The sequence below is a fragment of the Musca autumnalis genome, unplaced genomic scaffold (genome assembly GCF_047663935.1).
Source record: "Musca autumnalis isolate F117 unplaced genomic scaffold, ASM4766393v1 scaffold_5, whole genome shotgun sequence".
Classification (NCBI taxonomy): domain Eukaryota; kingdom Metazoa; phylum Arthropoda; class Insecta; order Diptera; family Muscidae; genus Musca; species Musca autumnalis.
Window position 1 is genome coordinate 113148859 of NW_027412088.1, and position 27121 is coordinate 113175979.

The following is a 27121-nucleotide window of genomic DNA, read 5'->3' on the forward strand; positions in this document are numbered from 1 at the left end:
TATATCACCATATCGTAATATAACATTATGTTAAATTCAAAAGCCATTCACTGAAGAATGATAGCAAAAAAATGTCTTATCTTGTTGTATTTATGTCTTTGGTAATTTTTACAAAATATCGAGTATACGGAAACATTTTTTTCACTTACAGTGTCAAAAATATTCGGTTTTCAATTTTACCAATAATAACACCTCTGTGTTTTAGAAGCCCATACCCAATAACCAAAAACAAAACCAAACTTAAACCAGTAAGGAAAGGATCAAAGTCGGGCGGGGCCGACTATATGATACCCTACACCACTGTGAATATGTAAAATATAAATCGGAGCTATATCCAGATCTGAACCGATTTCGATATAATTTGGCACATTTATTTTTAGACCAAATTCAGTCACACATTCCAAATTTCATCGAAATCGGACATATATAGCGTGTGTGTTACAGAAAATACGTGAAATCGGCCGAAAATATATATGGGGGCTATACCAAAACTTGGACCGATATAGCCCATCTTCGAACTTGATCTTCCGACGGCTAAAAAAATGGTATTCCCCAATTTTCAGCGAAATCGGTCAACAAATGCGACCTGTATGTTGCGAACGGACGGACGGACGGACGGACATGCATAAATCGACTCAGAAAGTGATTCTATGTATATCCCTAGAAGGAACTATGGGTCTATCTCGCTTCCTTTTGTATGTTACATACAAATGCACTAACACATAATACCCCTTACCACATAGTGGTGTAGGGTATAAAAAATGTTGGTCCTGTGTATAAAAAATGTATAAAACATGGATCAATGGCAACATTATAAGCGAGAATAACAAAGAAAAAATTGTAAACCATGTATTCTATACGTCAAAAATATTCGGTTTTTGCGAGGCACATTTATATATAAATATATACATATATATTTTTATTTACTTTTTTTTGGAAATTTGGGTTTCAAAATATAATAGGGTCTACTCAAATACTAAAAATATTATATTTTACAGCAAATAATTAAAATTTCGCCCTAAGTCCCAATTTACATTTCAGAGAGGTGAGGCATATGGTAACCCTTTGCCTCTCAGCACCCTCTCTCACCTACAAACTGACAATTGCCGCAAGTAAACTCGCCTAATGTAAATTGGGACTAAGGAAAAACGCTTTCCTAGAAAAGAGCAAACTGGTTATATTTCATTGTAAAAACGACAGAAATTAAAGGAAATTTAACTTATTTTTGAATATTTAGTTGAATTTCAAGTAAAATCTTTCATGTTGTATTCTCAATTGCAATTCTCAAAGTCAAATTAGAATTAAATAAGAAAATTCCACATGACATTATTTAAATTACACGAAATTTTCAAATTGCAAGTGAAATATTTCGAATATGACGGAAATTGACCGTAGATAATAATTCTTTTGTCCTAGGACAATGCACTGTGCTTTGAAATGAGATTGAAACATCTTCTCAGATCGCAACAATTCAAAATGTTTTGTTTACGGAAAGACGAAACGATGTAGATATGTATCTTTTTATTGCTGAGCACAAGAAGTGAAACAAAAATAAATGAAGTAACAAATATACACTAAAAACAGAGAACGAGAAAACAAACAATACAAAAGAAAAACTCAAAAAAAAAAAAAAAAACAACAAAAATTGCAAAATGTGCCTCCTGTGAAAAACACCCTGTTCTGTGTTCCATTCCATTTAATGTCTATTTGTTTTCTTTTTTTTCATTTCACCAATATAGTTTTCCGAAAAAAAAAACAATTGAATTGAAATCAAAATTTATATCAAAATAGAAATAAAAATTCTCAACAATTTCGATTTGATCCCGCCGTGGCCATGTAAACAATAAATAGATTAGCAACGAACGAGAAGGAGGAAAAGAAAATAAATTGTAATTTTGCGATCTTTATGGCATAAAAAGAAATATTCCGAATCGAATAAAACAAATGTGAATTAATTCGAAATTAAACATTGCTCCGTCTCCGTGTGTGTCCGTGGGTGAGTGAGAGTGAGTGTGGGTAAAAACAAATTAAATTCATCTATTCGATTGTCTGACTGACGACTGGTCATTGTTGTTATTCTTGTTAATGGTTCTCCATTAAGGCTATCGTTTGAATGTTTATTTATTTTGTTGTTGCTGTTTGTTACCTTGTCGACTGATTGCCCTGCTCAATGGACCATTGCTCACTAGGATTAAATACAATTGTGTGACATGATAGATAGTCTGTCAGTTATCAAATAAAAGGCCATTACCACGAGTCTATCATCATTAGCTGCTGTACCAGATTATTATTCTCATTGTGGACGACGACTGCTGCTGTTAGTAAATATTCTACGCATAAATTAACCACATTCTAATTGCAAGTGTTGACCATAATTGTAATTTTTGTTGTAATTGTTATCGGCTTACTGTTCGTTTGTAAAAACAAGGCCCATCGAAAACGTTCAACTAATTATTGTGGTGAGTACCGAATTATTCTATTTTGCCGTTGAATTTCATTTTCATATTTTATTGTGCACTTTGTATGTCGTTATTAGGAGAAATTTAGTATAAGGGCAAGGGTGGACTGTATAAATATAAAATGATAAACCAATCTCCCTCCCTCGATGAGATCAATTGTTAAAGTTTATTCTTATATATGCTGCATTGCTATCATGATGACGTACCATCATGATTTAAAATCGAATAAGAATAGCTCTATGTTGTATAGTAGAAAGACCATTAATCTTCCCTGATATTCCGAAAACCTCAATAATTCATACAAAACTATTTGGGCCATTTCTTATTTATTTTAACCCTGTTACAAATTATCGGCATTTTACTCGACATTTTTTAAAGAAATGCGAATATAGCAAAACAAAAATTCCATTTATCTTGAAGATTTCAAGGCATTTGAGATTTAATATTTTAACCTTTGGGCAGGTCGAGACGACATACTTTTGTTGTTAAAATGTTAAACTGTCAAATTCATATGGTGTACGTACATACATATGTTTGTATGTATGTGTATATCAACAGAAAAGAATGAAAGTTCTAAACGCTGACACTTACATGGACACTTTGAGATCTTAATTGTGTTCACTTAAGGATAATAATTTGTTAAAGTTTCTCAACATTGACACGTTTTGAGGCACACACACGCACGCATTGTCAGCAACTCAACTACATTTTTTATTTGTATTTAACTGTATATGTATGTATGCGATTACCACGTACACTCATGCACACCTTAATGTATGCAGACAACCTTACAATGTCGTCTCATAGGACCAAACTTAGAACGACAATGTTAAAGCAAATGAAAGGAATGCTCAGCAGTGATGTGAAGGCTACACGTTGGCGAATGATGATGAACAATTAGACCGGCAACAACATTACGGTGGCCATAATTTATGCCAAAACTTTAAGAAATTTAATTTAAATTAATGTCGTCGACATGCTTTAGTCTCATTGCACCCTACAGCAACAGACTGTGGTATTGGTTACAAAGTGTTGGTTCATTTGTTTGTAATATAAAAACCAATTTTTTAAATATACCCATGTCATAGGATGAGCTACCTGAAGGTCCAGACGCATAGTTAATTTTCGATGTGATCTTATTATGGGCGTCATTTCTTGCGTTAGATATCGCACCCCACCAGTCCTTTCAGTTGTTCACCATAAGAATTAAAGTGTTTGGACTATTATCTCAGGAAGACTATTATCCCACGAAAAACATAAACAGGACCACAAGGAGTACATTCGGAAAACTGCACTTGAACAACAACGTTGAACTTGTGCAAAGTTTCAGTCAAATTATCGTGCACATCAGTCATTTTAGCTGATGCTCCAGTACCTCAGGAAGTATGGAGTTTTTTCCGAAAAACTTGCACCAACGTAATAGGGGCCATGGGGACAATATACTGCGAAAAGCCCTAAACTATGCATTTGCGAAAATTTTTGAAAATTTGTGTGGCATATATACCTGAAGGAGTGGATCGATGTAGTATATATTCCATCCCGACCTATGTCTGGACGAAATATTGCGACGTGCAAAGTTTATATCAAATCAGTTTCTCCCTTCAATAGAAGACCCCTACCATTCTGGCGAAAAAACATTACCTGGACCGATACTACCCATCTTCGAACTTAAACTAAGCTTAGACAAAATATTACGAGGTGCAATTTTTGGAGCGAATCGGGTGATCCGTTCGAGGTTTATCGTGCGCTATAGCCTGCAGACAGACGGACAGACAGGACTAACTCGACTCCAAATTTTGTGAAACCAATTTCGCCCAATCTCATTTAGAGAAAAACGCGGTTTAAGTTGCCGATTGAAATTCTCAAAAAACTATTTTGTTGATTTATGCCAAGGCGAATTTAACAAGGTGATCCAAAAGGCGAATTGGGGCGAATTCAGACCGTAGTCTTCATTTGCTGTCAAAATGTTGTGCGTGAAATATCCACAAAATTTAGAAGTAAACGGTAAAATATTTAATAAATAAAGATGGTGTACACAAATATTCTTTATGGAAGCGAAATATTTGTTATTTATTTTTAATTAAAATTTTGTTTTGACAGCAAATGAAGACATCAGTTGGCATTATTGCTTGCACCATGATTTATACCAAACACATAGAATATTAGGTGTTTTGAGTTTTAGTGATATCAACATGAAAATTTGACAAAAGATAAAGTAGAAGTCTTAGAAAAATAGAAATTGCTAATTCAAAAACGCATTTTTTGAGTTATGTCACTCTTTGGGTAAATGAGAGATATGTTAGACTCCACATATGAATTGTCGAACTCAGTTTCAGAAAATTTGAAGTCGATTCAGCCCTGACCGTCCGTTTGTCTGCTGGCTGGATTTCGATTACGCACTTTGTATATACGAGAGTTGCTCGATAACTTTCTGGCGTAGCAATGAAATCTAGAATATTTAACATAAAAAAATAGTTTTCTTGTTTTCTTAACAAGTCTGTAGCATTATTTATACACGTTTTCATGCGCTCAAACCAATTGTTGAAGCACTTTTTCCACTCCGATTTAGACACCTCCAAAACATGGTTTTTGAACGCTTTTCTGGCGACGAAAACCGTTGACTACGTTTTTTTATGTGCGGGCATCAAACCAAGTAATTGGGTGCCAAGTCAGGGTTGTACGGCGCTGGTTTGAATTGATGAGTGAGAGCTGGCATTGTCATGTTCCACAATTATTCGTCTTCTCTTGTTCGTTTTTCGAATTTCTTAGGCAAACAAATTGTTGTGCATAACTCAGAATTAAACGTCCTACGTTGCTCAAGCCATGTAGTCGTCACATGTCAGGCGACTATTTGCTTCGAAGTGTTTCTTCCTGAACACCTTTCGTTGAATTTGGCTCGCCTTCGATGACCCGCACGGTCGATTGCTGTTGATTCGTCACCTGTGACGATCTTATAAACGTATTTTGAAACACCGCGATCGTATTTTTTCAAAATTTCTTTGCACTAATCGACACGAGCCTTATTTGAGCGGTTGTCAAATTGTGCGGGACTTAACGAGAACAAACCTATTTTTACGGCCAGAAATGCCCAAGCATGCATCTATCTCACGTTATGTTACATGATGATCATGGATTATCAGTTCACGGGTCCAATGTTTTCTGGCACAACGGCCGTTTTTTACAATTTTCACGCCTTCGTCTTTGAGCAAGCATCGGCCACGATTAACTTCAATAAACTAGTTTTTCACAGTGCTATAGGTTTAGGGTGTCCAAAAAACCGGGTTTTCCAAACAAAATGGTTTTCGGTTAAGCAAAATTTTCAATTTTTTCAAAAACTGGTTTTCAAAATTTTTCAAAACCGGTTATGTTAAAGTGGTACAAAATTGCTAATAGTTTATAGATATTTTATTAAATATGTGCGGCAAAGGGTAATTTAAATATAACCATTTCGTTATTTTTTAGTACCATTTTACTAGAGTTGGGCAATCTAGTTCCTAGTACACTGTACTAGTTCAAAACAAACTACCGTGTCATATTACATATACACAGTTTCTTCCATACAAACGATGTAGACCATTGGAACGGCGTAATGAACTAGATCGTTCAATTGAACTAGATTGGCACAACTCTACATTTTACACAAAATACTAGAGTTGGGTAATCTAGTTCCTAGTTCCTTGTCCTAGTTCCAAAACGTATGAGTAACATCATGAAATATAACGTGAAACGAAAGAAAAAATGTGGGCTATTGGAACTGCGAAGTGAACTAGATAATTCCATATAGTTCCTTTGGCACAACTCTACAAAATACTTTTTCAAATTTAAAGGTATCTGACATTTTTAACTTTGCCGTACCTTGCGTTAGTTAAGTTTAGTCCACTTTCAAGAATACAATTGTAATGAAATATTAAAAAATATTACTAATTTTTAAACCGAAAATTAATTTTTTGGCAAAAACCGGGTTCGTTTTTGTAACTCAAAACCGGATAACCGGTTAACTAGTTTCGGTTTTGGGCACCCTATATAGGATGGCTTGTGAAAAATGATCGATTTTGAAAAACGCAACACATGGTCGTACGTCAAACAGTACTGAGTACATTCAGGCTGAAAGATGTAAAATTTTCGAATGCAAATGACAGATGGGGCCAGATATATACAGTAACTATCGTGGCATGAGTAGCCAACTATTTTTCGACGAAATTGGTTTCATACAATTTGGGGTAGATTTATCTGCGTGGCTGTTAAGTGCGATAACTCTAGAATGGATTTGTCCAAACTTAGATCATGTACGCTTCCATTTCAATTTATTCGCTAAAATCGTGCGCACTATAACTCGCGATTGGTTACCAACTTCGTATATCGTAATATTTCTTCTAGATATATATCAAGTTTGAGTATGGATTTGGGAAAGTCCATACTTCCGGAGGTAATGTCCCAATAACTTTTAAAACTCTGCCGGAACCAACTACAATGGCTAATGAGCATGACAACTTACACATTGAGTACCCGATTAGAACGGTATTTTGCATAATCCAAGAATGTCTGTATCGGACACTGCCGTCGGGCACCTCCCTCACAAACGTGTAGTTTAAAGCCTGTTCGAGGATTGTTTTGAAATTTTTACCGAGGGTAGTCCTTGTGCATAATGTTCAAAAAGCTCCAAAAATGTAGGGTGACCAACTAAAAAGGCTGGTGGGAACGAGTGATTAACATTGGGCCAACCTTAACACATGGTAATATATTTCTAAAAGTAAAACATGTTCGAAGATGGACTATAGCGGACAACTCCTGCCGGTACCTCCCTCTCTCTCAAAAGTTCAAAATTTGTGCATAAATGCAGTTACTCCTGTTCGATGAATGTTTTGAAATTTTCATCGTATGTAGGCCTAAGGATTTTAATTACAATGATATAATTTTTGGTCGTGGATAGGTCCATGTCTTAGACAAGGGCGCAAAAATACAATAACTATCGAAAAAAATGACACCAAAAATTATTCAGTTCGAAGATGGACTCAATTCTTTTAAGTAAATACTTTTGCGTTTAATTCAGTTTAAGGCCAATTATTTCATCGTGCCAATACTTCCTGAGATATGGATGTCTTAAGACATGCCGTAAGTCCCTTATTACTGAACTTATATGAATAGGGGTGCACTAACTGCAAATAATTGATGTGCTCGAAAGTTTTCTTTTTTTACTTTTTTCATTGGCCTAAATATAGGCAAAACTTCCATATAGACATATGTGGTTGAAATGTGTTGTGATATAAGTTTAGCCCATACGCTCCGAGGAAATAATTTTGTATTTAATAACGTGGATATTTGGTATTATAGCCAATTTCGGATCGATCCAGGTTACGTTATATCCCCATCATATAATTCACCCGAAAGTGTATAAAACTTACCGACAGTATATAAACCTTCCGATATCGATATTTTTTGGGAATTTTATAAATGACTACACGGTGCGCCTTAACTTATTTTAAATGGAAGGTGCTTACACCTGGGAAGTTTTTGCAGATTCTGAAACTAGAATGCTCATAGATGAGAAATATCAAGAAACAAAAAAATCGCCGGAGGGATTTTCAAATAAATCGCGATTTAAGTTTACATTTTTAGGGGTTGTTTAGGTTTTCACGATTTAGCTGGGAAACCGCGAGTCCTATGTAAATGGGACTAAAGAAAATTTTATAGCTGTGAGAATTCTCCAGAAGATTTATCTTTATGGTATTTTCGTTGGTTTTACCGTTTTTGAGATATAGAAGTTCAAATTGAGACAATGCACTGACTGTATCGCCTCCTTATAAAACAATGGCATTACTGCAATTTCCCAAATTAAACTTATATATCTTGAAAATGGTACAACCTAGGAAAAAATAAATCATCCAATTTTGTAGAGAATTTTCAGAGCTTCAACATTTTCTTTAGTCCCATTTTGTTTCTAAGCAAAATCTTGAAGGGTTAAGATAAAAACCTAAAAATTCGAACTGAACCTCTATCTCTCAAAAACGGTAAAACCTACGACAAAACCTAAAGGTAGAGAGAATTTTAACAGCTACAACATTTTCTTTAGACTCATTTCGATACGACTTGCGGTTTCCAAGCAAAATCGTGAAAACCTAAAAAAAACACTAAAATTGTGAATTTTGATCGCGATTTATTTACAAATCCCTCTGACGATTTTTTCTGATTTTTTATTTTTCTTATCTATGAACATTGTTGTTTCAGAATCAGCGAATCCTCCCCAAGTGTAAGCGGTTTTCATCAAAAGTTAGTTATGGCGCACTGAACATGATATTGTTTTATAAGGAGGCGATACAGCCAGTGCATTGTCTCAATTTGAACTTCTATATCTCAAAAACGGTAAAACCTACGAAAATATCATAAAGGCCAATCTTTTGGAAAATTTCCACAGCTACAACATTGCCCTTAGGCTTATTTACATAGAACTCGCGGTTTCTAAGCAAAATCGTGAAAACCTAAAGGACACCTAAAATGTGAACTTAAATCGCGATTTATTTGAAAATCCCTCCGGCGGTTTTTTTTTGTTTCTTGAGATTTCTCATCTATGAGCATTGTAGTTTCAGAATCGGCAAAAACTTCCCAGGTGTAAGCACTTTCCATTTTAATTTGGTTACGGCACACCGTGACTATCTATTCCAATCACATATTAGTTTGTGGCTTCGGCAAGACAATGTTAACAAATTACGTGCCACATTTTCTGAGTATTTCGGCTGCGTATAACATCTCTATAAGAGGTGCCGTACTACATTTAATGCACTGTTCAGAATCGGCAATAAAAGTGGATTTCCTTAACGTTGCACAGTGTCCAGTTTTCCGAAGAAAACCTGGTCATAAATCACGATATGAATAGATTTTGAACTAACCTTGGGTACTTATGTTTTTTGAGTCACCGATTTCGTTTTTCATATTAATTAACCCTTATGAATGTCATTATCCGATTTAAACATTCTAAGAATTTGTTTGCCATAACATTTTACCATATGTTCTAGAATACATCAAAACTCTAATTTAATTTTACCTAATATATTGGTTCAGCTCCTGGTCAAGAATCTGGTGGAGTTCTAACAGGACAAAATCCAAATGCCAGCCTGTGGGGTCCACCACCACAATCGAATCCTTGGACTGTGTTGCCAAAAAAATAACAAATGCAGCAATCTCATAATAATATATATGTACAAAAACACTTCCGTTTTTAAGAGTTGATAAGGTAGACAACTCAACTCGACGAAACTCACAACTATTTTCCTAATTTACTGTAAGAATTTACCACGAAAAAAATATCATGTACGGCTACATTTGACGTCAATTATTAAAATACTCACGCTTATTGGCGACACTGAACATTTTCTTCATATACCTTCCATTACTATTTAAAAAGTATTTAAAAAATTTGCCTGTTCCAGAACCTGCGACAATCTACGAATTTTTACTACGATAACAATTTTTCCTTTATGTTATCGAAAAAATAGTAAAAATTAGTAGATTCTAGCATTTCTGGAACAGACCAAGTGCTATTATTTTTGGATATAGACGGATAAAAATGCAGCAGAACATATAGTTTGCACCTGAACATATGTTTTGTTTCCTGCATCTGTTTTCTCTTTATATAATTTGTTTTATATGCGTCTAAAAATTGAGATACGAAACTTTTCGAGCAAATTTCCAACGATCGTCACATTGAACGGCTATTAAACCAAATTACTGACAAAACTATTTATTGTTCTTTAATTAATACACGCAGCGGACTCTTTTGAACAACATTTAAAAGTATTTAGAGTAAATTTATAAAATTTGTTTTTCGATGTTTGGCCAGTTTGCAGGACTTTTGAGAACGATGAAGTCTGTTTTTTATAACAGAAGAGCATGCGATCATCCGGAAGAAACCCTACTTGATCTTTTGTCTCTCTATGAAAGGACCTACTCGTATGCTATGAGAAATCCTGTGGTTATTCGATGAAAAGAGGTCAAATGAATTTTCGATTAAATGTAATGCCCCTATTAGGTTGGTGGAGTAAATTTGTCTATAGATTTATTTATAATGGAGGTATAATTACAATGACCGAAAGGAAAAATATCTAACAAATCGGATTAAGTTATGGGTACTACATTTATAGGATCGTGGATATATTAATTTCTATGTTTTTTCATCATTTCCGATTGTCTGTTCGGCCTAGCCGAACTTAACATTGGTTTTACTTGTATTATTTTTGAAGTGGTCTGCCATAAGATATTAAGTTTGTCATTTCGAGATATTATTGGAAATCCTATAAAGTTTAAAAATGTCTGTCTATCTTTCCATCTGTCTGTTGGTACAGAAATTTACATTACTCTTAAGATGTTTGGTATTAAAAATGGGTCATATCGGTCCACGTTTTGATATAAACCTATAGAACGGTACCAACTGATTTTTCAGTATTTTGAAGGATTTTTACCACATTATCGAACAGAAATGCCTTACTTTTGTTATGTAGTCATCCTTTAACGATGACTATAAAACATTCCTGCAAAAAATTTAAGTTATAGGTTTACGATTAAATATAAAACAATATAACGGTAGGGCCCGATTTTTTGTATTTTACTATTTTGATCTTTAAGAACCGTTCCTAGAAAGTTCAGATATTCTAGAAATTTTTGTATTTACTTGTTTTCTTGAGTTTTTTATTTTGCTATTTTGACATTTAAGAACCGTTTCTACAGACCGAAACCCCAGAAAAATTATAAAAGAATTTTGACCACGGCGATTTTGACCGTGAAGGTAAAGAGCTACAACTTTGCCTCCAAGAGTAAATCAAAGTTCTTAACAGTTTAGGCAAAATATTGACATCAAAGCCTCAAGTCTTTTGGGGTCCATTACCGCGAAAGTCTTCTTCTTGGATCTTCAATCATGCTGAGGTGTTAGAGTATGGTTAATTTTCCATAACTCAAAAAATTACTAACAGTGTTATCGGACAGCAATTACGGAAAATTGGTATTTTGGGTCTCATTGGGCAAAATTTCAGAAAATTTTAAATATGTACACTCGTAGGTCTTCGTTTTGGTAGAAAAACCTCATAACGATACCGTCCGATTTTATTTATTTTGAAGGATTTTGCTACATGTTCATACTGAAGTGGGGTTTACTTTGCACTCCGGATTCCCAAAAGATGGGAAACCTCCGAACTAACAATATAGGTCTCGGGTTTCGTATACCTCCCGATGTAACGTTTCTTAAAGGTTTCACAGTGGAATGACTATAATTTGGATTTTGTATTATCACTGGGTAGATACCAGCGAGGTAAACCTAACTGATTAGTAAATATTTAATATAATTCGAGTGGTGGAATTTGTTTTCGGAGGCGAATCCGGATTTGGAGTCGGAGTCGTGAAAAAAATTGAACTGAAGTCGGAATCGGAGTCTGACCAAAAATTGCTCGACTCCGAAGCCCTGGCTATAAGACTCTCAAGTTTTTGATTCAGAAATAAATATTACTTCACATTGTTTGTGTGAGATTCCAAATGTGTGTGTCGAATGACTCGAATGACTAAAAACTACAATCAAATTTCTTTATAAGGAAATCCCTGTAATGAGTTTTTATTTATAACGGATTTTCTTTGGGACCAAAAAAATATTCATTTTCACATAAAATAGTCTCTTTGTAACATATTCTTTTTTCGTCTCCAAAAGCTACGTTGTAGAGAAGTTTGATTGTTGTCCCTTTTTAAGAACTTATCTCTATAACCTTCATTCCCATCTATTACGTTATATAGAAGTTCGACAGTATAAGTGAGTACATTTCTGTAATGGTGTAGGGCATCATATAATCAGCACGTCCAACTTTCAATCTTTTCTTACTAAATTTTGTTAAAAGAAAATGTTGGTACAAAGAAAAAAACAAGGAAGAATTTCACTTGAAAATTTTTGATGTTACGGCTGAATTGCTTTAAAGAAAAGCTACAAAACTGCGGTTTAAATGGTTGGCGCTTTATTTTTATTTTCCTCCTTCATGGGCTTTGTTGCGTTATCAATAACTTTCTTGTAGTTGGTGGGACTCTAAGTAAAAAGTTAAAGATTTGACAAAGGCCGACACAAAATACTAGTCGATTGATTTGTTCATCGTAATCGTTTTCCCACAGCAATGACGACGATGCCTCTACATAGCCTTTGGATTTTTTTGCTATTGGGGAAATTCTTTTAAATTACTTTTGAAATTGAATTTGATTGGAGTTTGGATATTGATGATGTCGTGTGTGTGAGTTTGTGTGCAGGGCATTGTCATCGTCTTATCTTTAAATCTTTGTTAAGCTTTAATACGGAAAGAGATATTATTCTATTGTACTAAAATAAAATCCGGCTGCACTCAACGATATGACAGAAGCTTCCTCCCTCCTCCCATTCATAATGGGTAGGTAGTAGGTATTGCTGCCATTTCGATGATAAAACCAGTTTGCACTTTAAAGTTTATTCAGTGCACTTTAAACTATTTTATTCGTGGAATTCATTAGCCTAATGCCATGTCCTCTAATGTGTTTTACAAATACTGCATGTATGTATCTGTGTTTCCGTTAGTACATCAAGGGAATAGGGTGGAGATAATCTCTCATTTTATTGAGTGTATGATTTTATTTTCAGTTCAATGATATGGGCCTCCCTTCTTATGGTCGAGCACCAACACAGACAATACAAATGTTATTACTTCTGCTGTTGAATATAGCACCTGAATATTTTCATACCCATTATAGTTAATTACATTGCGATACTACGTGAATGGTACATTATTTATTTAGCCACCAAAAAAGTTGTTTTCTAACATATTTAAGTTTAAGTTAAAATAAATTTAAATTACAAATTTTCCAATGTAGAATTCTTCATTTAATCGACTGTGATGATTAAATATAATGTTTTCGGAAATAATTGCTTATTTTTTGCATCAATTCCATTAAAGAATTATCTCAACATTTCTAGAATATTTTTCACTAAACAAAACAGGCGTCGCTTTTCGTTATTTCTCACCTTGTCGATTTGACTTTATCAAAAAATCTCTGTAATAAGTCTTTAATGTCAAGCAATAAAATTTACAAAAGTTGCCAATAAATAAGAATAATAAAAGAATCTTATTTAAATGTCTAAAGTCAAAAAGAAAATCCACTTCTTATTTTTCTTGGAAATGGACTATTATTTGATTTAGCTTTAGGATGTTAGTTCATTGCTATCAATAAAAATGATGATTGAGAATGCTAAGAGAATAAAATAAATGTGAAATATTCATGGATGAGAGGTCAATGTTATTACATTGATGTTACATTTTAATTAAAATTGCAATTATTTTAAGTATTTTGTTATTACTTTCACACAAAGTTGTAGAAAATATTTAAGACTTGAACAACAAAAATAAACATTTGGATATTAAACACAAACACTTTTTAAAATTGGATTCCTATTTTCGTATTGAACGTCATGCATTTATTTACATTCATTTTATCAATAATTTGATTTTGTGATCAAAGAAAAATATTGAAATACTGAACCAAACAAGTAATACCCTAATCCAACCTCCCCCTACTTTTTCAAAGTAAAATATCACTCAGCCGTTAAGAAAAGGTCGACCTACTTGTGGTCACAGTACTTTAAAATGCAAATCAAAAGTCAGTCTTTGGTTTGCAAATTATATTAATGTATTGCAAATATGTTCATTGTTAGGGGAAGAATTGAAGAGGTGTAGACTTTTTTAATGTCTCTGGTAGAGCAAACTTCTCATCGACTCTGTTGTTGTTGTAGTTGACTGACTAGTGTCGCTGTTTATGAATCTCTATAGGATCGAATATTTTAGCGCTACGGCTAAGAAAATGGTTAGTTGCATTTGCCTGCATTCGAACCCGAAACGGTATAGTCGATATATTTGTAATCCCTCCACAATAAAGCGATTGTACAAATTTGAAATATTCGTTTGTCATTGGAAGAAAATCTGTAAGTCCTTTAAAATCAGGGAAACATTTAAAAAAAGTATAAGTTAGCTTTGCCTACAGAGATAAAAAAATACAATAACAAGAGCGGTGAACGTAAATGTGCTACGACGGGATACCCAGTTTTAAAAATAAATAGCATTTTTCGAATGTGACAAAAGTAGTTTTGGAAGTTTTTCTGCAATAATTTTAGGCGTTTGTGGGATATATTTTCCACTGACAGACCTAATCGACAAAGTTTACACAGAATAAAATTATAGCATTATATCATCTACCTTAAGTATTGGGTCCTTTAGGGCCCATATTTCAGGAAGCATTGTCTTCCCCTAGCAAGAAAAAATGTAATGTTGTAATCGTGATTACAGTGTCTAGACGGTATTGAAATTTCCACACACCATAGTCCATTTTAGTTGGTTACCGTAAGATATTTTTCAGCTTTTGGGTTATTATGTCAGGAAGCATGGATTTGCCTATGAAAAAATATCGTTGTAATCAAAATTACATGGAGTATCTTTGATGAAAATGTCAAAACAAGCCTCGAACAGCTCTTAAACTGCAAATTGAGCGAAATTCTTCACTTTTTTGAGGGAATTATCGTAAGTAGTTGTCCCATGTAGTATATCTTCGAACTTGATTTAAGTTTGAGAAAAATATTGCAATGTGCCAGGGTTCGACCAATGTCGGTTAATCGTTTCGAGAGTTATCGCGCCCAGCAACTACTATAGTTGGTCACCGTAGGGTATTTAAACCTTTCGGAGCATCATATTAAGAAGCTTCGACTTGCCCAAGAACCACATTATATCGTTGTAGACAGAACGCAAGGTGTATCTTCGGTAAAAATTTCAAATTGATGGGGGTACCCGATGTAGACATTGGAACTTGATGTACGTTTAGAAGACATGGTACGGAAGTTTTGGCTAAATCGGATATTCAATTTGCAAGTTATCATGGTTTTTAGATCCTTTGGACCATTGTCTCAGAAAGTATGGACTTGAACTCGAAAAGATTGTACAGTTGCATTGTGGTCTCTAGACCAAATTTTTTGGCCAAAATTATTTCAACGTCCGTTTTGTATTGAAATTGAGTATTATTTATAATAAATGTGTAAAAACAGCAATTCTTGAGCTTTTCCCCAAAATTACCAAAAATATTCATAATTCGTTGAACAGGGTGGTCCCGTTGTATGGGGTCTAAACCAAAACATTGACATATTTTAATAATTTTTGGTACGAAGAATTCTTATCTTAAAAGAAGTCGAAATACCAAATTACTGCCGAATCGGTTATAAAGTGTCGCTAAAACCCCCAAAATATCTTAAATCGGGCGGTACCGTTATATGGAGGCTATGACAAAAGGTGGACTTATTTTAAAAAAATTAATACAGACTTGTTATACCCTCAGCCTTTAGGCTAGAAAGGGTATATAAACTCTGATACGACCAAAATTGTGCCTCATCGAAATAACGGTTTTAGACCCCAAGTATGTTTGGACGAAATTCGTTTCAGACAATTTGGAGTCGATTTAGCCATATCCGTCCCTCTGTCTGTCTGGCTGGCTGGTGCGTACGATAACTCTCGAACGGATCAATCGATTCGAACGAAATTTCAGGTATCGTAATATTTTGTCCAAACTTAGTTTAAGTTCGAAGATGGACCATATCGGTCTACTCCTTCGGGTATCTCCACCGCAAAAGTTCAACATTTGTCTGTAAAATGGTGTGAACGATAACTCTCAAAGGAGCAATCGATTTGGTCCAAACTTTGCACATCGTATTATTCCATCCAGATATAGATCGGATTCGAATATATTGGTCTACTTCTTCGGGTACATCCCACACAAAATTCGGATAAAGTGAAGTTTAAGAGCTCCTCCCTGATCGTTTTGAAATTTGTTTCAATAAGTTGTCCTTGCGGCTCCCTTTACGACGGTACAATTTTTTCTTGCGCAAGTCCATGCTTCCTGAGGTATTGCCCTAAAAGTTACAAGAATCCCTGACGGCACCAACCAAAATGGCAAATCTGCAAGATAATTCTCGCAGGGAGTTTCTGATTGGTGCAGACTTTGCACCTCATATTATTTCATCCAGTCATGTAGGAAGTTGGAATATGGGCTATATCGGTCCACTTTTTCGGGTACCTCCCACACAAAATTCGAAAAAAGTTGTTGTTTTACTTTTTCAACTTGGAATATCGTTCTGCGTGTATCGAACAGCCTTTAAAGTGCACTTGAATTTTTGTGAGGGACTTATCTAAGGGCTATATCCGATATACAAAGATCTTCTTCGAAATCGATCGAAAGAAAAATTACTTTGTGTGAAGTTTGGACCAATGTCTTTCGATTATTGAGACCACCAGCCATTTAAGTTGGTCACCGCACGATTGTAAAGCGACCAAACATATTTGGAGTCTGAAGCCATTTTTTCTATCAGGAACCGTTTTATTCGTATCAAAGTATATATATATATATATATATATATATATATATATATATATATATTTTCGACGATCCGGATCATATGAATCACAGATCGTAAAAATCCATCTACTAGAACGGCGGAAATGGCTACTGCAAAAAATGAAAAATTTGCGAAAAATGTTTTTCAAAGTATCGCTGACTAATTCGCGTTTTATGTGGATCGTTTCCATTTCAATGAAGAAAGTGAATCATCACTCGCGTTTGTGCGAAAACAGCGGTTTGAAAAATTTAGTGGCATGGGAGCTGTATCCGATTTATCCAAAAAATACTGTGTGATGCTACATCCACGGTTCTTGATTGATTTTATTGAAATATGTTTAAATCGATGTATTTTTTCACGGTTGATAGTGAAATCGGATGCGCATAAAAAGTGTATGCACTTTGTGCAAAATATAAGCGTTATACAGTTTATTGCACACTAAACTGCAGACGATGCTACATCTTAGCGGCCAAAGTAAATACTGGCAAATGTGTACAAATTAAAAGAGAAGAATTCGCTATATTGGTAAACCGCATGCGCATCAAGCGATTTTGAGGATTTCGCGATTTACACGCATTTCAAAATGAACATTACCCGATACAATTTTATTTCAAGATTATACCCCATTTAAAGGAACCCAACATTTATTTGAAAGATATCCATATCTTCTGCTAGATGTTAGCGTGTTTTCGAGAAGTGATTAGAATAAAAAATTTGATTTATTGCGTGAAATTTAACTAACTCACAAAATAAATTTTCATAAATATTTTCTCTTACAAAAATTTTATAAATTTCCTCAATATATTTTTTGTTTTTTGCTATAATATGCAAACCGCTAAACGGATTTGTATAGTTTTGGTTTCATTTGAATCTTCGAGATGTTTAGATTACGTACATATTTTTTAAATATTTTTCAGATGCATAAACAGCTTGAATTTTATTAGAACAAGTTGTAAACTACCAATTGTTTTGAATGCTTTCCTAATTTCCGCGAAAATTTTCAACTTTTTCGCTAAAGTTATGGACCTCAGTAAACATATAGTATGTAATTATGAGAGTTTCTCAATATAATGATTAGAGCCTTTTAAAGATTTTTTTCTTTTTATCAGAATTGAAACCGCCATAACTTTTGCGCGTAACAACTAAAATTAGTATCTCGAACAGATTTAAGAATGGGATTTTTTTCCCAATCTATGTACCAAAAATCTTTCATGTAGCTTAAAAAAAATTTTTTAATTTTTTTTTTTATGGAAAACTAAAAAATTTTGTCTTTTCTTCATATATATATGTATATATCGTTGTCATACCTTTTTGATACTTTCCATATTTAAAAACCGCTTGCCACAGTCCTTCGCCCACAGGACATCCCTGAAGGCGGGAATAGCAACGGAAGAGCTCAAAGGTCTTTGCAGGATGACATCAAGTGATACGTTTTCTTCACTTTTATAATTATTCCGACTGTTACAACTTTGGTCTACGTAAGCAGTTTAAGAACCACACTCTACATCATACTGGTATTTATCTTGCTTATGTAAACATCCGAGCATTAATTAGAGAGGGTTTGTGTACAATTGGCCTATGATCCACAATCTATAAACCGACCTCGACAAGTGTATCGAGCTATAGCGATAAGCTTGGCTAGGACATGCCATGGGAAAAAGAAAATAGGCCACACTGAAGACATGATAACCTAAGATACGATGAACTGAACAAGTGACCAAATATATCGGAAATAATGATATTCAAAATAGGAGAAACAAATTAGTTAGTTTTAGTTCGGTCTATGGACAAACGTAACGTAAACGTAAACCAGTATACGTCCAATCGGAAGGTTCAAGAAAAGCATATTTATGCTTACCATATTTTTGTCCCATAGCCTATAATATGATAGCACTTCAAGAACTGGTTAACAGATTGACCACTTGCAGCGAAAAATACGGTCCTAAAATTAACATCAAAAAACGAAATACATAGTCATCAGTAAACATCATACATATGCTAATGTGGTCCCATTAAAAATTAATGAAATAAATGTGGAAAGAGTCCAAAGCTTTAAATATCTTGGAGCGATAATCAATGACAAATGGGACATTTCTAAACTAATAGCCTGCAGGATTGAAATGACCAGAGATACATTCTTTAAATATATGGTCTGTCCTATTGTATGGCATGGAAACATGGACCTTAAAATCCGTAGATATGAAAAAGCTGGAAGCATTTGAGATATGGACATATCGTCGCATCTTAAAGATATCAAGGACACAATTCATATCAAATAATGAGGTTCTAAGAAGATTACATAAAAAAAGAACTGCTGAATAACATAATGCCACGGAAAACGGCATACTTTGGCCACATTATGAGAAATCCAAAATACAAAATGCTGCAAAGTATTATCCGTGTAAACATTGCACGATGGGGCCAATGACAGGATTTCGAGGCAACAAATCACTGGGGCAAGCTAGACCTTCCAAATTTTGTACAGATGTTTACAATGGGCTTAGAAACTAATATGCCAAATTTGGTTCATATCGGTTCATATATACATATAGCTCCCGTATATATGTTCGTCCGATTTCAAGCATTTGATGGACTAAACACGCAAATTCTGCCCAATTTTTATGCGATTTGGGAAATACCACGGAATTAGGACTACAAATAAGTTTGCCAAGTTATATTGAAATCGGTTCTGATTTTGATATTGCTCCCATATATATTTTCGCCCGATTTTAGGTATTTGGTCACCAATCCCGCTATGTATGTCCAATCTGGATGAAATTTGAAATGTGTGACGGATTTTGGTCTAGAAATATTTTTGGCAAATCATATTGAAATCGGTTCAGAATTGGATATAGCTCCCATATATATGTTCGCCCGATTTCAGACAAATGATTGACCAAGCATGCAAATTCCATCAAATTACAATAAAATTTGGAAAATGTTACGGAATTCGGACTACAAATAAGTTTTTCAAGTTATATTGAAATCGGTTCAGATATAGAAATAGCTCCCCTATATACATATGTTCAAATTTCATGGTTTGTGGTTTGTTATAAGTTAATAAAACAAGATTCCAAATTTAGTAAAAATCGGCTAAGATTCCGCCACAAAAGCCAACGTTTGTCTGCGATATCTTGGAAATTATATATTATTATTATATACGTCTATTAAATTTTTCCGAAATCCAATTGATAACATTGATGGGTTTCCGATTATTTTCGAACCATAACATAAAAATGTCCATATTTTTAAGTATTACGACATCTGAAATCAGATTTTTATGAAAAGGCGCAGCTGGGCGCAGCTAATTTTTTCACAAAATGATAGTACACATTAATACCTTTCACCACATATTTGTAATATCCTAGATCTACCTAGATCTCAAAAGTTATACTCCAGAGAACACATGGATAACAAAGAAAATACTCCAAAAAAGACATAACATCTTAACTCAACAATACATTTACCACACATAAAATTTTTATTATTTGTTAACACTATCTTATTTTGCAAACCCATTGAAGAGCTTTCCATGTTTAAAAAATATAAAAATGTTGAAATGTTCTTTTTGGCGCCTAAAATGCTTTCACTACTTACAGTCAACCAAAAAAGTCTACATACACCCTATAAATCTCGGGTTTTAAGGGTAAGGAGGCATTTTTATGAAAATCCAAGTACATAGTTCTATCTCATATCCCTAATAAACAGTATTACCTACAACAGAAATATATTCCATAATACGAATAACGGCAAATTCTATAAACATTAAAAAATTAATAGGGAAAAAGTGTACATACACCCAATGAAATATTAAGATTACCGTAAAATTTATGGAATAAGCAATACAAGTTTTACATTTTATTGCTTTTTCGAATATCTCTGGTTGTCTATGATATATTTTAGACGAAATAGGAACATATTTGTGCTTTAATTGACGTTATTTAAGGTCAGACTTCGCGTATAGCTCGGTAAGGCGGACCCTTGCAGATTTCTTTGAGTTTTTCATTCTGGTAGTTTGTGAAACCCCAGAAAATACAGTGGGACTAACAATTTTGGGATCCAAGAGCGCTATGAAGTTTTTCTTGTGGATAATATATGCTCCTGAGCTTCGCTAAATATAAGAAATCCTGAGGTTTCTCATAAATTTTATAGTTTTCACAACATTCCAAGGGGCAAATTACATGCAGAAGCCTTCGAATTACCTTGTAATAAGGTCTGGCGCAATCCTCGAGCATCCATTGAATAAGCAATGTAAAAGTATCCGACATTTATAGCGCTCACGTGACCCTAACGATCATAATACGAGAGCATACTAGTTAACAGTGTAAATTTCATACAAATTGCATGCATTCTTTGGTGGTGCTTTTATTTTGATGCTTTGGAAACTTAAGGAGCGGGTTTGTAGAATAATGTTGTACATTTCTGATTGAGTTAAGGTCCAAAAATGTATTACAAGGTAATTCCAAGGTTCTTGCTTGTAATTTGACCCTTGGAATGCTGTAAGAACTATAAAATTTATGAAAAACCCAGGAATTCGCATATTTAGCGAAGCTCAGGAGCATATATTATCCATAAGAACAACTTCAAAGCGCTCTAGGATCTCAAAATAGTTAGTCCCACTGTATTTCCTGGGTTTCATAAACTACCAGACTGAAAAACTCAAAGATATCTGCAAGGGTCCGCCTTACCGAGGTATACGCGAAGTCTGACCTTAAATAACGTCAATTAAAGCACAAATATGTTCCTATTTCGTCTAAAATATATCATAGACAACCAGAGATATTCGAAAAAGCAATAAAATGTGAAATTTGTATTGCTTATTCCATAAATTTTACGGTAATCTTAATATTTCATTGGGTGTATGTACACTTTTTCCCTATTAATTTTTTAATGTTTATAGAATTTGCCGTTATTCGTATTATGGAATATATTTTTGTTTTATGTAATATTGTTTATTAGGGATATGATATAGACCTATGTACCTGGATTTTCATAAAAATGATTCTTACCCTTAAAACTCGAGATTTATAGGGTGTATGTAGACTTTTTTGGTTGACTGTATTTATAATGAATGTCGAAAAATGATGCATAAGAAAATGTATCACCATTGCCAGATCAGTATGTCGCTAGTGATGTTACCAGATTGATTTATTTTTTTATTTTTAGTGATTCAGAGTGTTGGCAATCGAAATCCGTTATTATTTTTTTCAAATTGTTCACTTCAAAAATTGACTTTTTGCCTCGAAAACCTGCTATTGGCCCCATCGTGCATTGAAGGAAGGCCTACTAGAGGGAGGAAATAACTACTATGAATCAACAACATCCAAGAATGGACTGGCATACGTGATGTCATAAATCTGCTAAGCGAAGCCAGAAACAGAGAGACTTTTGCCGATATTATAAACAATATTTAATAATTTAAGTATGATAATATAAAACTATTGTAATAATATTTTTATATTTGCATTTTGGTCGCCAACATTCGAAAATCGAATAGGCGAATAAAGAAGAAGATATTTTTGTCAAATACAGCGTACGAAGTACTTAGTGCTCCCTGTTTACGATATTTGGTCAAATGTGTTCCATGCGATTTCTACCGATGACATTAACATAATGTAATAAGGGGGGGGGGGGGGGGGTGAGCATGAGATGAGATGTTCTGCTTTTAGGTTCCAATATATGACTTTATTATGGGGCCGAACAGACGTTTCCGTCAAATTCGCCTACTTTTTTATTTATAAGGGAGAATCCGTTACATACGTTGAACGTCCAATCTGGATATCTTCCCGAATAATATTATTTATAATAATATATAATTTTATATTGGTATCCCAATAAAACCCCAAATGAAAGCGGGTATTGTATTTTTAAAAGTCTTTATTTGACGACGATCACAAGCAGAATGGTATGATTTTTGAAATGACCATCATTTATAAGAATTTTACAATGTAACAAAATAAAGTTAACGGGAACAAAATGAGACATAGAGTAAAATGGAATTAAATACATATTTATTTGTTTTTACAAAATATCACTTGAGCGTTTTTTTAACAAAAGAGACATTGAGAACATTTGAATGATAATAGATTTGTTGTTACAAAATATTAAATGAGTGTTTCAATAGCAAAATGAGAGAAACAAATAATTATAGCAAATGTGTATCTATACTTATAAAAGAGTTCAGTAATGTGACTCACTGATTCACTGACTCACTGACTGACTGACTGACTGATAATCAACGCCCAGACTAAACGGCTAAAGCTAGAATCTTGAAATTTTGGGTGAGGGTCACTCTTGGTCCGAAGGTGTCAGATAAGGCTGGATTTTTGGAAATTCGAACTAGAACTGTACTAAAAGTACTAAAAGGTACTAAATATGGTACCCTTTGTATTAGGCAAACGCGAAGAGCTAGAATTCTGAAATTTGGTATGAGGTTCACTGATGGAGAGTTAGAAAGGTGTAGCAAATGGTTTTTGGAAATTCGAACTATAAGTGTACGAAAAGTACTAAAAGTTACTAAATTTAGTACTATTTGGTATTACGTGAACGGATAGAGCTAAAACCTTGAAATTTGAAATGAAAATCAAGGTTTAGAAGATGAGTTGATAAAGGAGGTGGTTTTGAAAACGTGTATTCATGTGTACGAATAGTACTAAATGGTACTAAATTTGGTACAATTTGAATTTGGGCGAACCTATAAAGTTGGAATTCTGAAATTTGGAATTACTATTACTGTTGGAGCATAGGTTTGAGATATGGAGTTAGTTTTCGAAATTCGTACATATGGGTACGAAAGGTACTAAATAGTACCAAATAAGGTACAATTTGGATTTGGGGGAACGGATGCAGCTTGAATCCTGAAATTTAGAATTAGGATAACAGTCGGGGTGTAGGATAGAGGTATTTTGGAAATTCGTACTTTTGGGTACGAAAAGTAATAAATGGTACCAAATTTGGTACAATATGAATTTAAGTGATCGGATAGAGCTGGAATAGTGAAATTTGGAATTAAGATTACTATTGGAGTGTGGGATTGGGATACTTTTGGAAATTCGTACTTATGGCAACGAAAAGTACTAAGTGGTACCAAATTTGGTACAATTTGGATTTGGGTGATCAGATACATTTGGAATCCTCAAATTCGAAATTAAGATTACTTTTGGAGTGCTGGATAGAGGTAGGTTTGGAAATTCGGACCTATGGGAAAAAAGTACTAAATTGTACTAAATTTGGTACAATTTTCATTACGGTAATCTGATGCAGATGTAATTCTGAAATTTGGAATTAAGATTACTGTTGGCGTGTAGGATTGAGGTAGTTGTAGTTATTCGTACTCTTGGGTACGAATAGTACTAAATAGTACCAAATTTGGTACAATTTGGATTTGGGTGAACGGATATAGCTGAAATTCCGAGATTTGGAATAAGGAGTACTATTGGAGTGTAGGATTGATAAAGTTTTGGAAATTTTTAGTTATGGGTAGGAAAAGTACTAAATTTGGTACAATTTAGATTTCAATGATGGGATACATTTGGAATCGTGAAATTCGGAATTAAAATTGCTGTTGGAGTGTTGAAAGAGGGAGGTTTGCAAATTCGTACTTTGGATACGAAAAGTACTAAATGGTATCAAATTTGGTACAATTTGGACTACTGTGATCGGATGCAGCTGTAATCCCGAAATTTGGAATTAAGATTACTGTTGGCGTGTAGGATTGAGGTAGTTGTAGAAATTCGTACTCATGGGTACGAAAGTACTAAATGGTACCAAATTTGGTACAGTTTGCATTTTGGTGAACGGATATAGCTGGAAATCCGAGATTTGGAATAAGGAGTACTGTTAGAGTGTAGGATTGATAAAGTTTTGGAAATTTGTAGTTATGGGTAGGAAAAGTTCTAAATAGTACTAAATTTGGTACAATTTGGATTTCAGTGATAGGATACATTTGGAATCGTGAAATTCGGAATTAAAATTGATGTTGGAGTGTTGATAGAGGTAGGTTTAGAAATTCGTACTATGGATACGAATAGTACTAAATGGTACCAAATTTGGATTTGAGTTATCGGATATATCTGGAATCCTGAAATTCGGAATTATGCTTATTGTTTGAACATAGCACTGTGGTAGTTTTGAAAATTTGTACTTATGGGTACGAAAAGTACTTAATGATGTAGCTGCCATCCTCAAGTTTGGAATTAAAATACCTGTTGAATTGTAGGATTGATAAAATTTTGGAAATTTTTAGTTATGGGTAGGAAAATTACTAAATTGTACTAAATTTGGATTTGAGTACTTATGAGTACGAAAAGTACTAAATTTGGTACAATTTGGATTTAAGCGAACGGCTAGAGCTGGAATCTTGAAGTTTGGAATTAAGATTACTGTTACTGTGTAGGATTGAGGAAGTTTTGGAAATTCGTACTTATATGTACGAAAACTACTAAACGGTACTTAATTTGGTACAACTTGGATTTGAGCGAACGGGTAGAGCTGGAATCAAGAAATTTGGAATTAATATTACTGTTGGAGTGTAGGATTGAGATATGAAAGAAGTTTTGGAAATTCGTACTTATGAGTACGAAAAGTACTAAATTTGGTTCAATTTGGATTTGAGCGAACGGCTAGAGCTGGAATCTTGAAGTTTGGATTTAAGGATTTGGGTGAAATTATAGCGCTCGAATCCTAAAATGTGGAATTAGGTACACTTAGGGGTACAAAATGGTTCCATGTATGGTACAATTTTGTATTGGATGAACGGATAGATCTGGATTCGTGAGATTTGGAATTAAGATTACTGTTATCATTTGCTTATAACTTCCGATTTCAGAAATATGTGCCATAAATATACGAAAAGTTGTCAATGGCACAGGATTTGGTACAATTTGTTATTATGTAAAGGGAATTTTGAAATAATAGGAGGAGGTTCGTATTTATGTATTTACATGTAAAGTACTTAATAGTTCTATAATTGGTTTTACGGGAACAGATAGAGCTGGAAATGAGGATGGCGGTTGTTGGGTTAGGCCGTATTTGCGCTGAGAACCTCAATTAAAATATCTCAAAAAATGTGGATTGCTCTTGATGTGTAGGCGTGACGAAAATCGAACTAAAGTGGTACGTATTAGTACACAAAATGTTTCCACCATTCTATATTATATATTGTTTATTTGTTTTGTATATTTAACGCATACGAAGTAGCGGGCACTTTGCTAGTAATTGTAATAAAAGAAAACAATTACGATCAAATAAATAGCAGTCAAATAATAGTAAAATAATTGAAGTAAATGCATTTTTTGCTTTATGTATAGACATGAATAAACATAAAATAACTTCTTGTAAAATATATATGTAGTATAAAAGTCAGCTTGTTATAATAATAATAATAACAGATATGTACATTAGGGTTACCAAAAGAGGAACAAAAACAAATTTTTGAAAGGCCAGACCAATAACTTTTTGCCATTTGGTTTAAGGTTAGCCGATCATTATACATTTTTCGTACACTTATATCTCGAATTTCTAAAAACTCTTTGGTACATCTATCCCACACTCCATCAGTGATCCTTATTCCAAATTCCAGCTCTACAGGTTCGCAAAATACAAATGGTACCATATTTAGTACCTTTTGGAACTTTTTGTTCCGTTTTAGTTGGAATTACCAAAAGCCCAGCCTTATACGACACCTTCGGACCAAAAGTGACCCTCACGCAAAATTTCAAAATTCTAGGTTAAGCGGTTTCGTCTGGGAGTTGATGAATCAATCAGTCAGTTAGTCTTTTATTATACCCTCAGCATTTATTCTAACGAGGGTGTATACACTTTCATACGGCAAAATGTGCCTCATCGAAATAACGGTTTTAGACCCCTAGTATGTTTGGACGAAATCCGTTTCAGACAATTTGGAGTTGATTTAGCCATGTCCGTCCGTCTGTCTGTCTGTCTGGAGCGCACGATAACTCTCGAACGGTTCAACCGATTCGGTCCAAAATTTGGCTTTCGCAATATTTTGTCCAAACTTAGTTCAAGTTCGAAGATGTGTTATATCGGTCCACTCCTTCCGGTACCTCCCCCACAAAAGTTCAAAAATGTTCGGAAAATTAGTGCGCACGATAACTCTTGAAGCGAATTTGGAGTCAGAAAATTTGGAGTCGATTTAGCCATGTCCGACCGTCTGTCTGTCTGTATATCTTTCTATCCGTCTGGCTGGTGCGCACGATAACTCTCGAACGGATGAACCAATGCGAAC

General features: G+C 34.2%; 1 protein-coding gene across 30 annotated transcripts in view; it reads left to right on the forward strand.

Moving 5' to 3' along the window:
* Trpm (transient receptor potential cation channel, subfamily M) overlaps positions 1-27121 on the forward strand; it is a 403692-nt gene that overhangs the window by 33715 nt on the left and 342856 nt on the right. For 19 of the 30 annotated variants that reach the window (XR_012408366.1, XM_073992979.1, XM_073992998.1 and 16 more), the window contains exon 2: positions 1740-2459. The exons of 7 other annotated variants lie outside the window; for them this stretch is intronic. The gene's annotated coding sequence lies outside the window, so the exon portion shown is untranslated. The remainder of the gene's footprint in view (positions 1-1739; positions 2460-27121) is intronic. 4 more of the 30 variants (XM_073992983.1, XM_073992982.1, XM_073992999.1 and 1 more) reach the window with 1 other exon arrangement.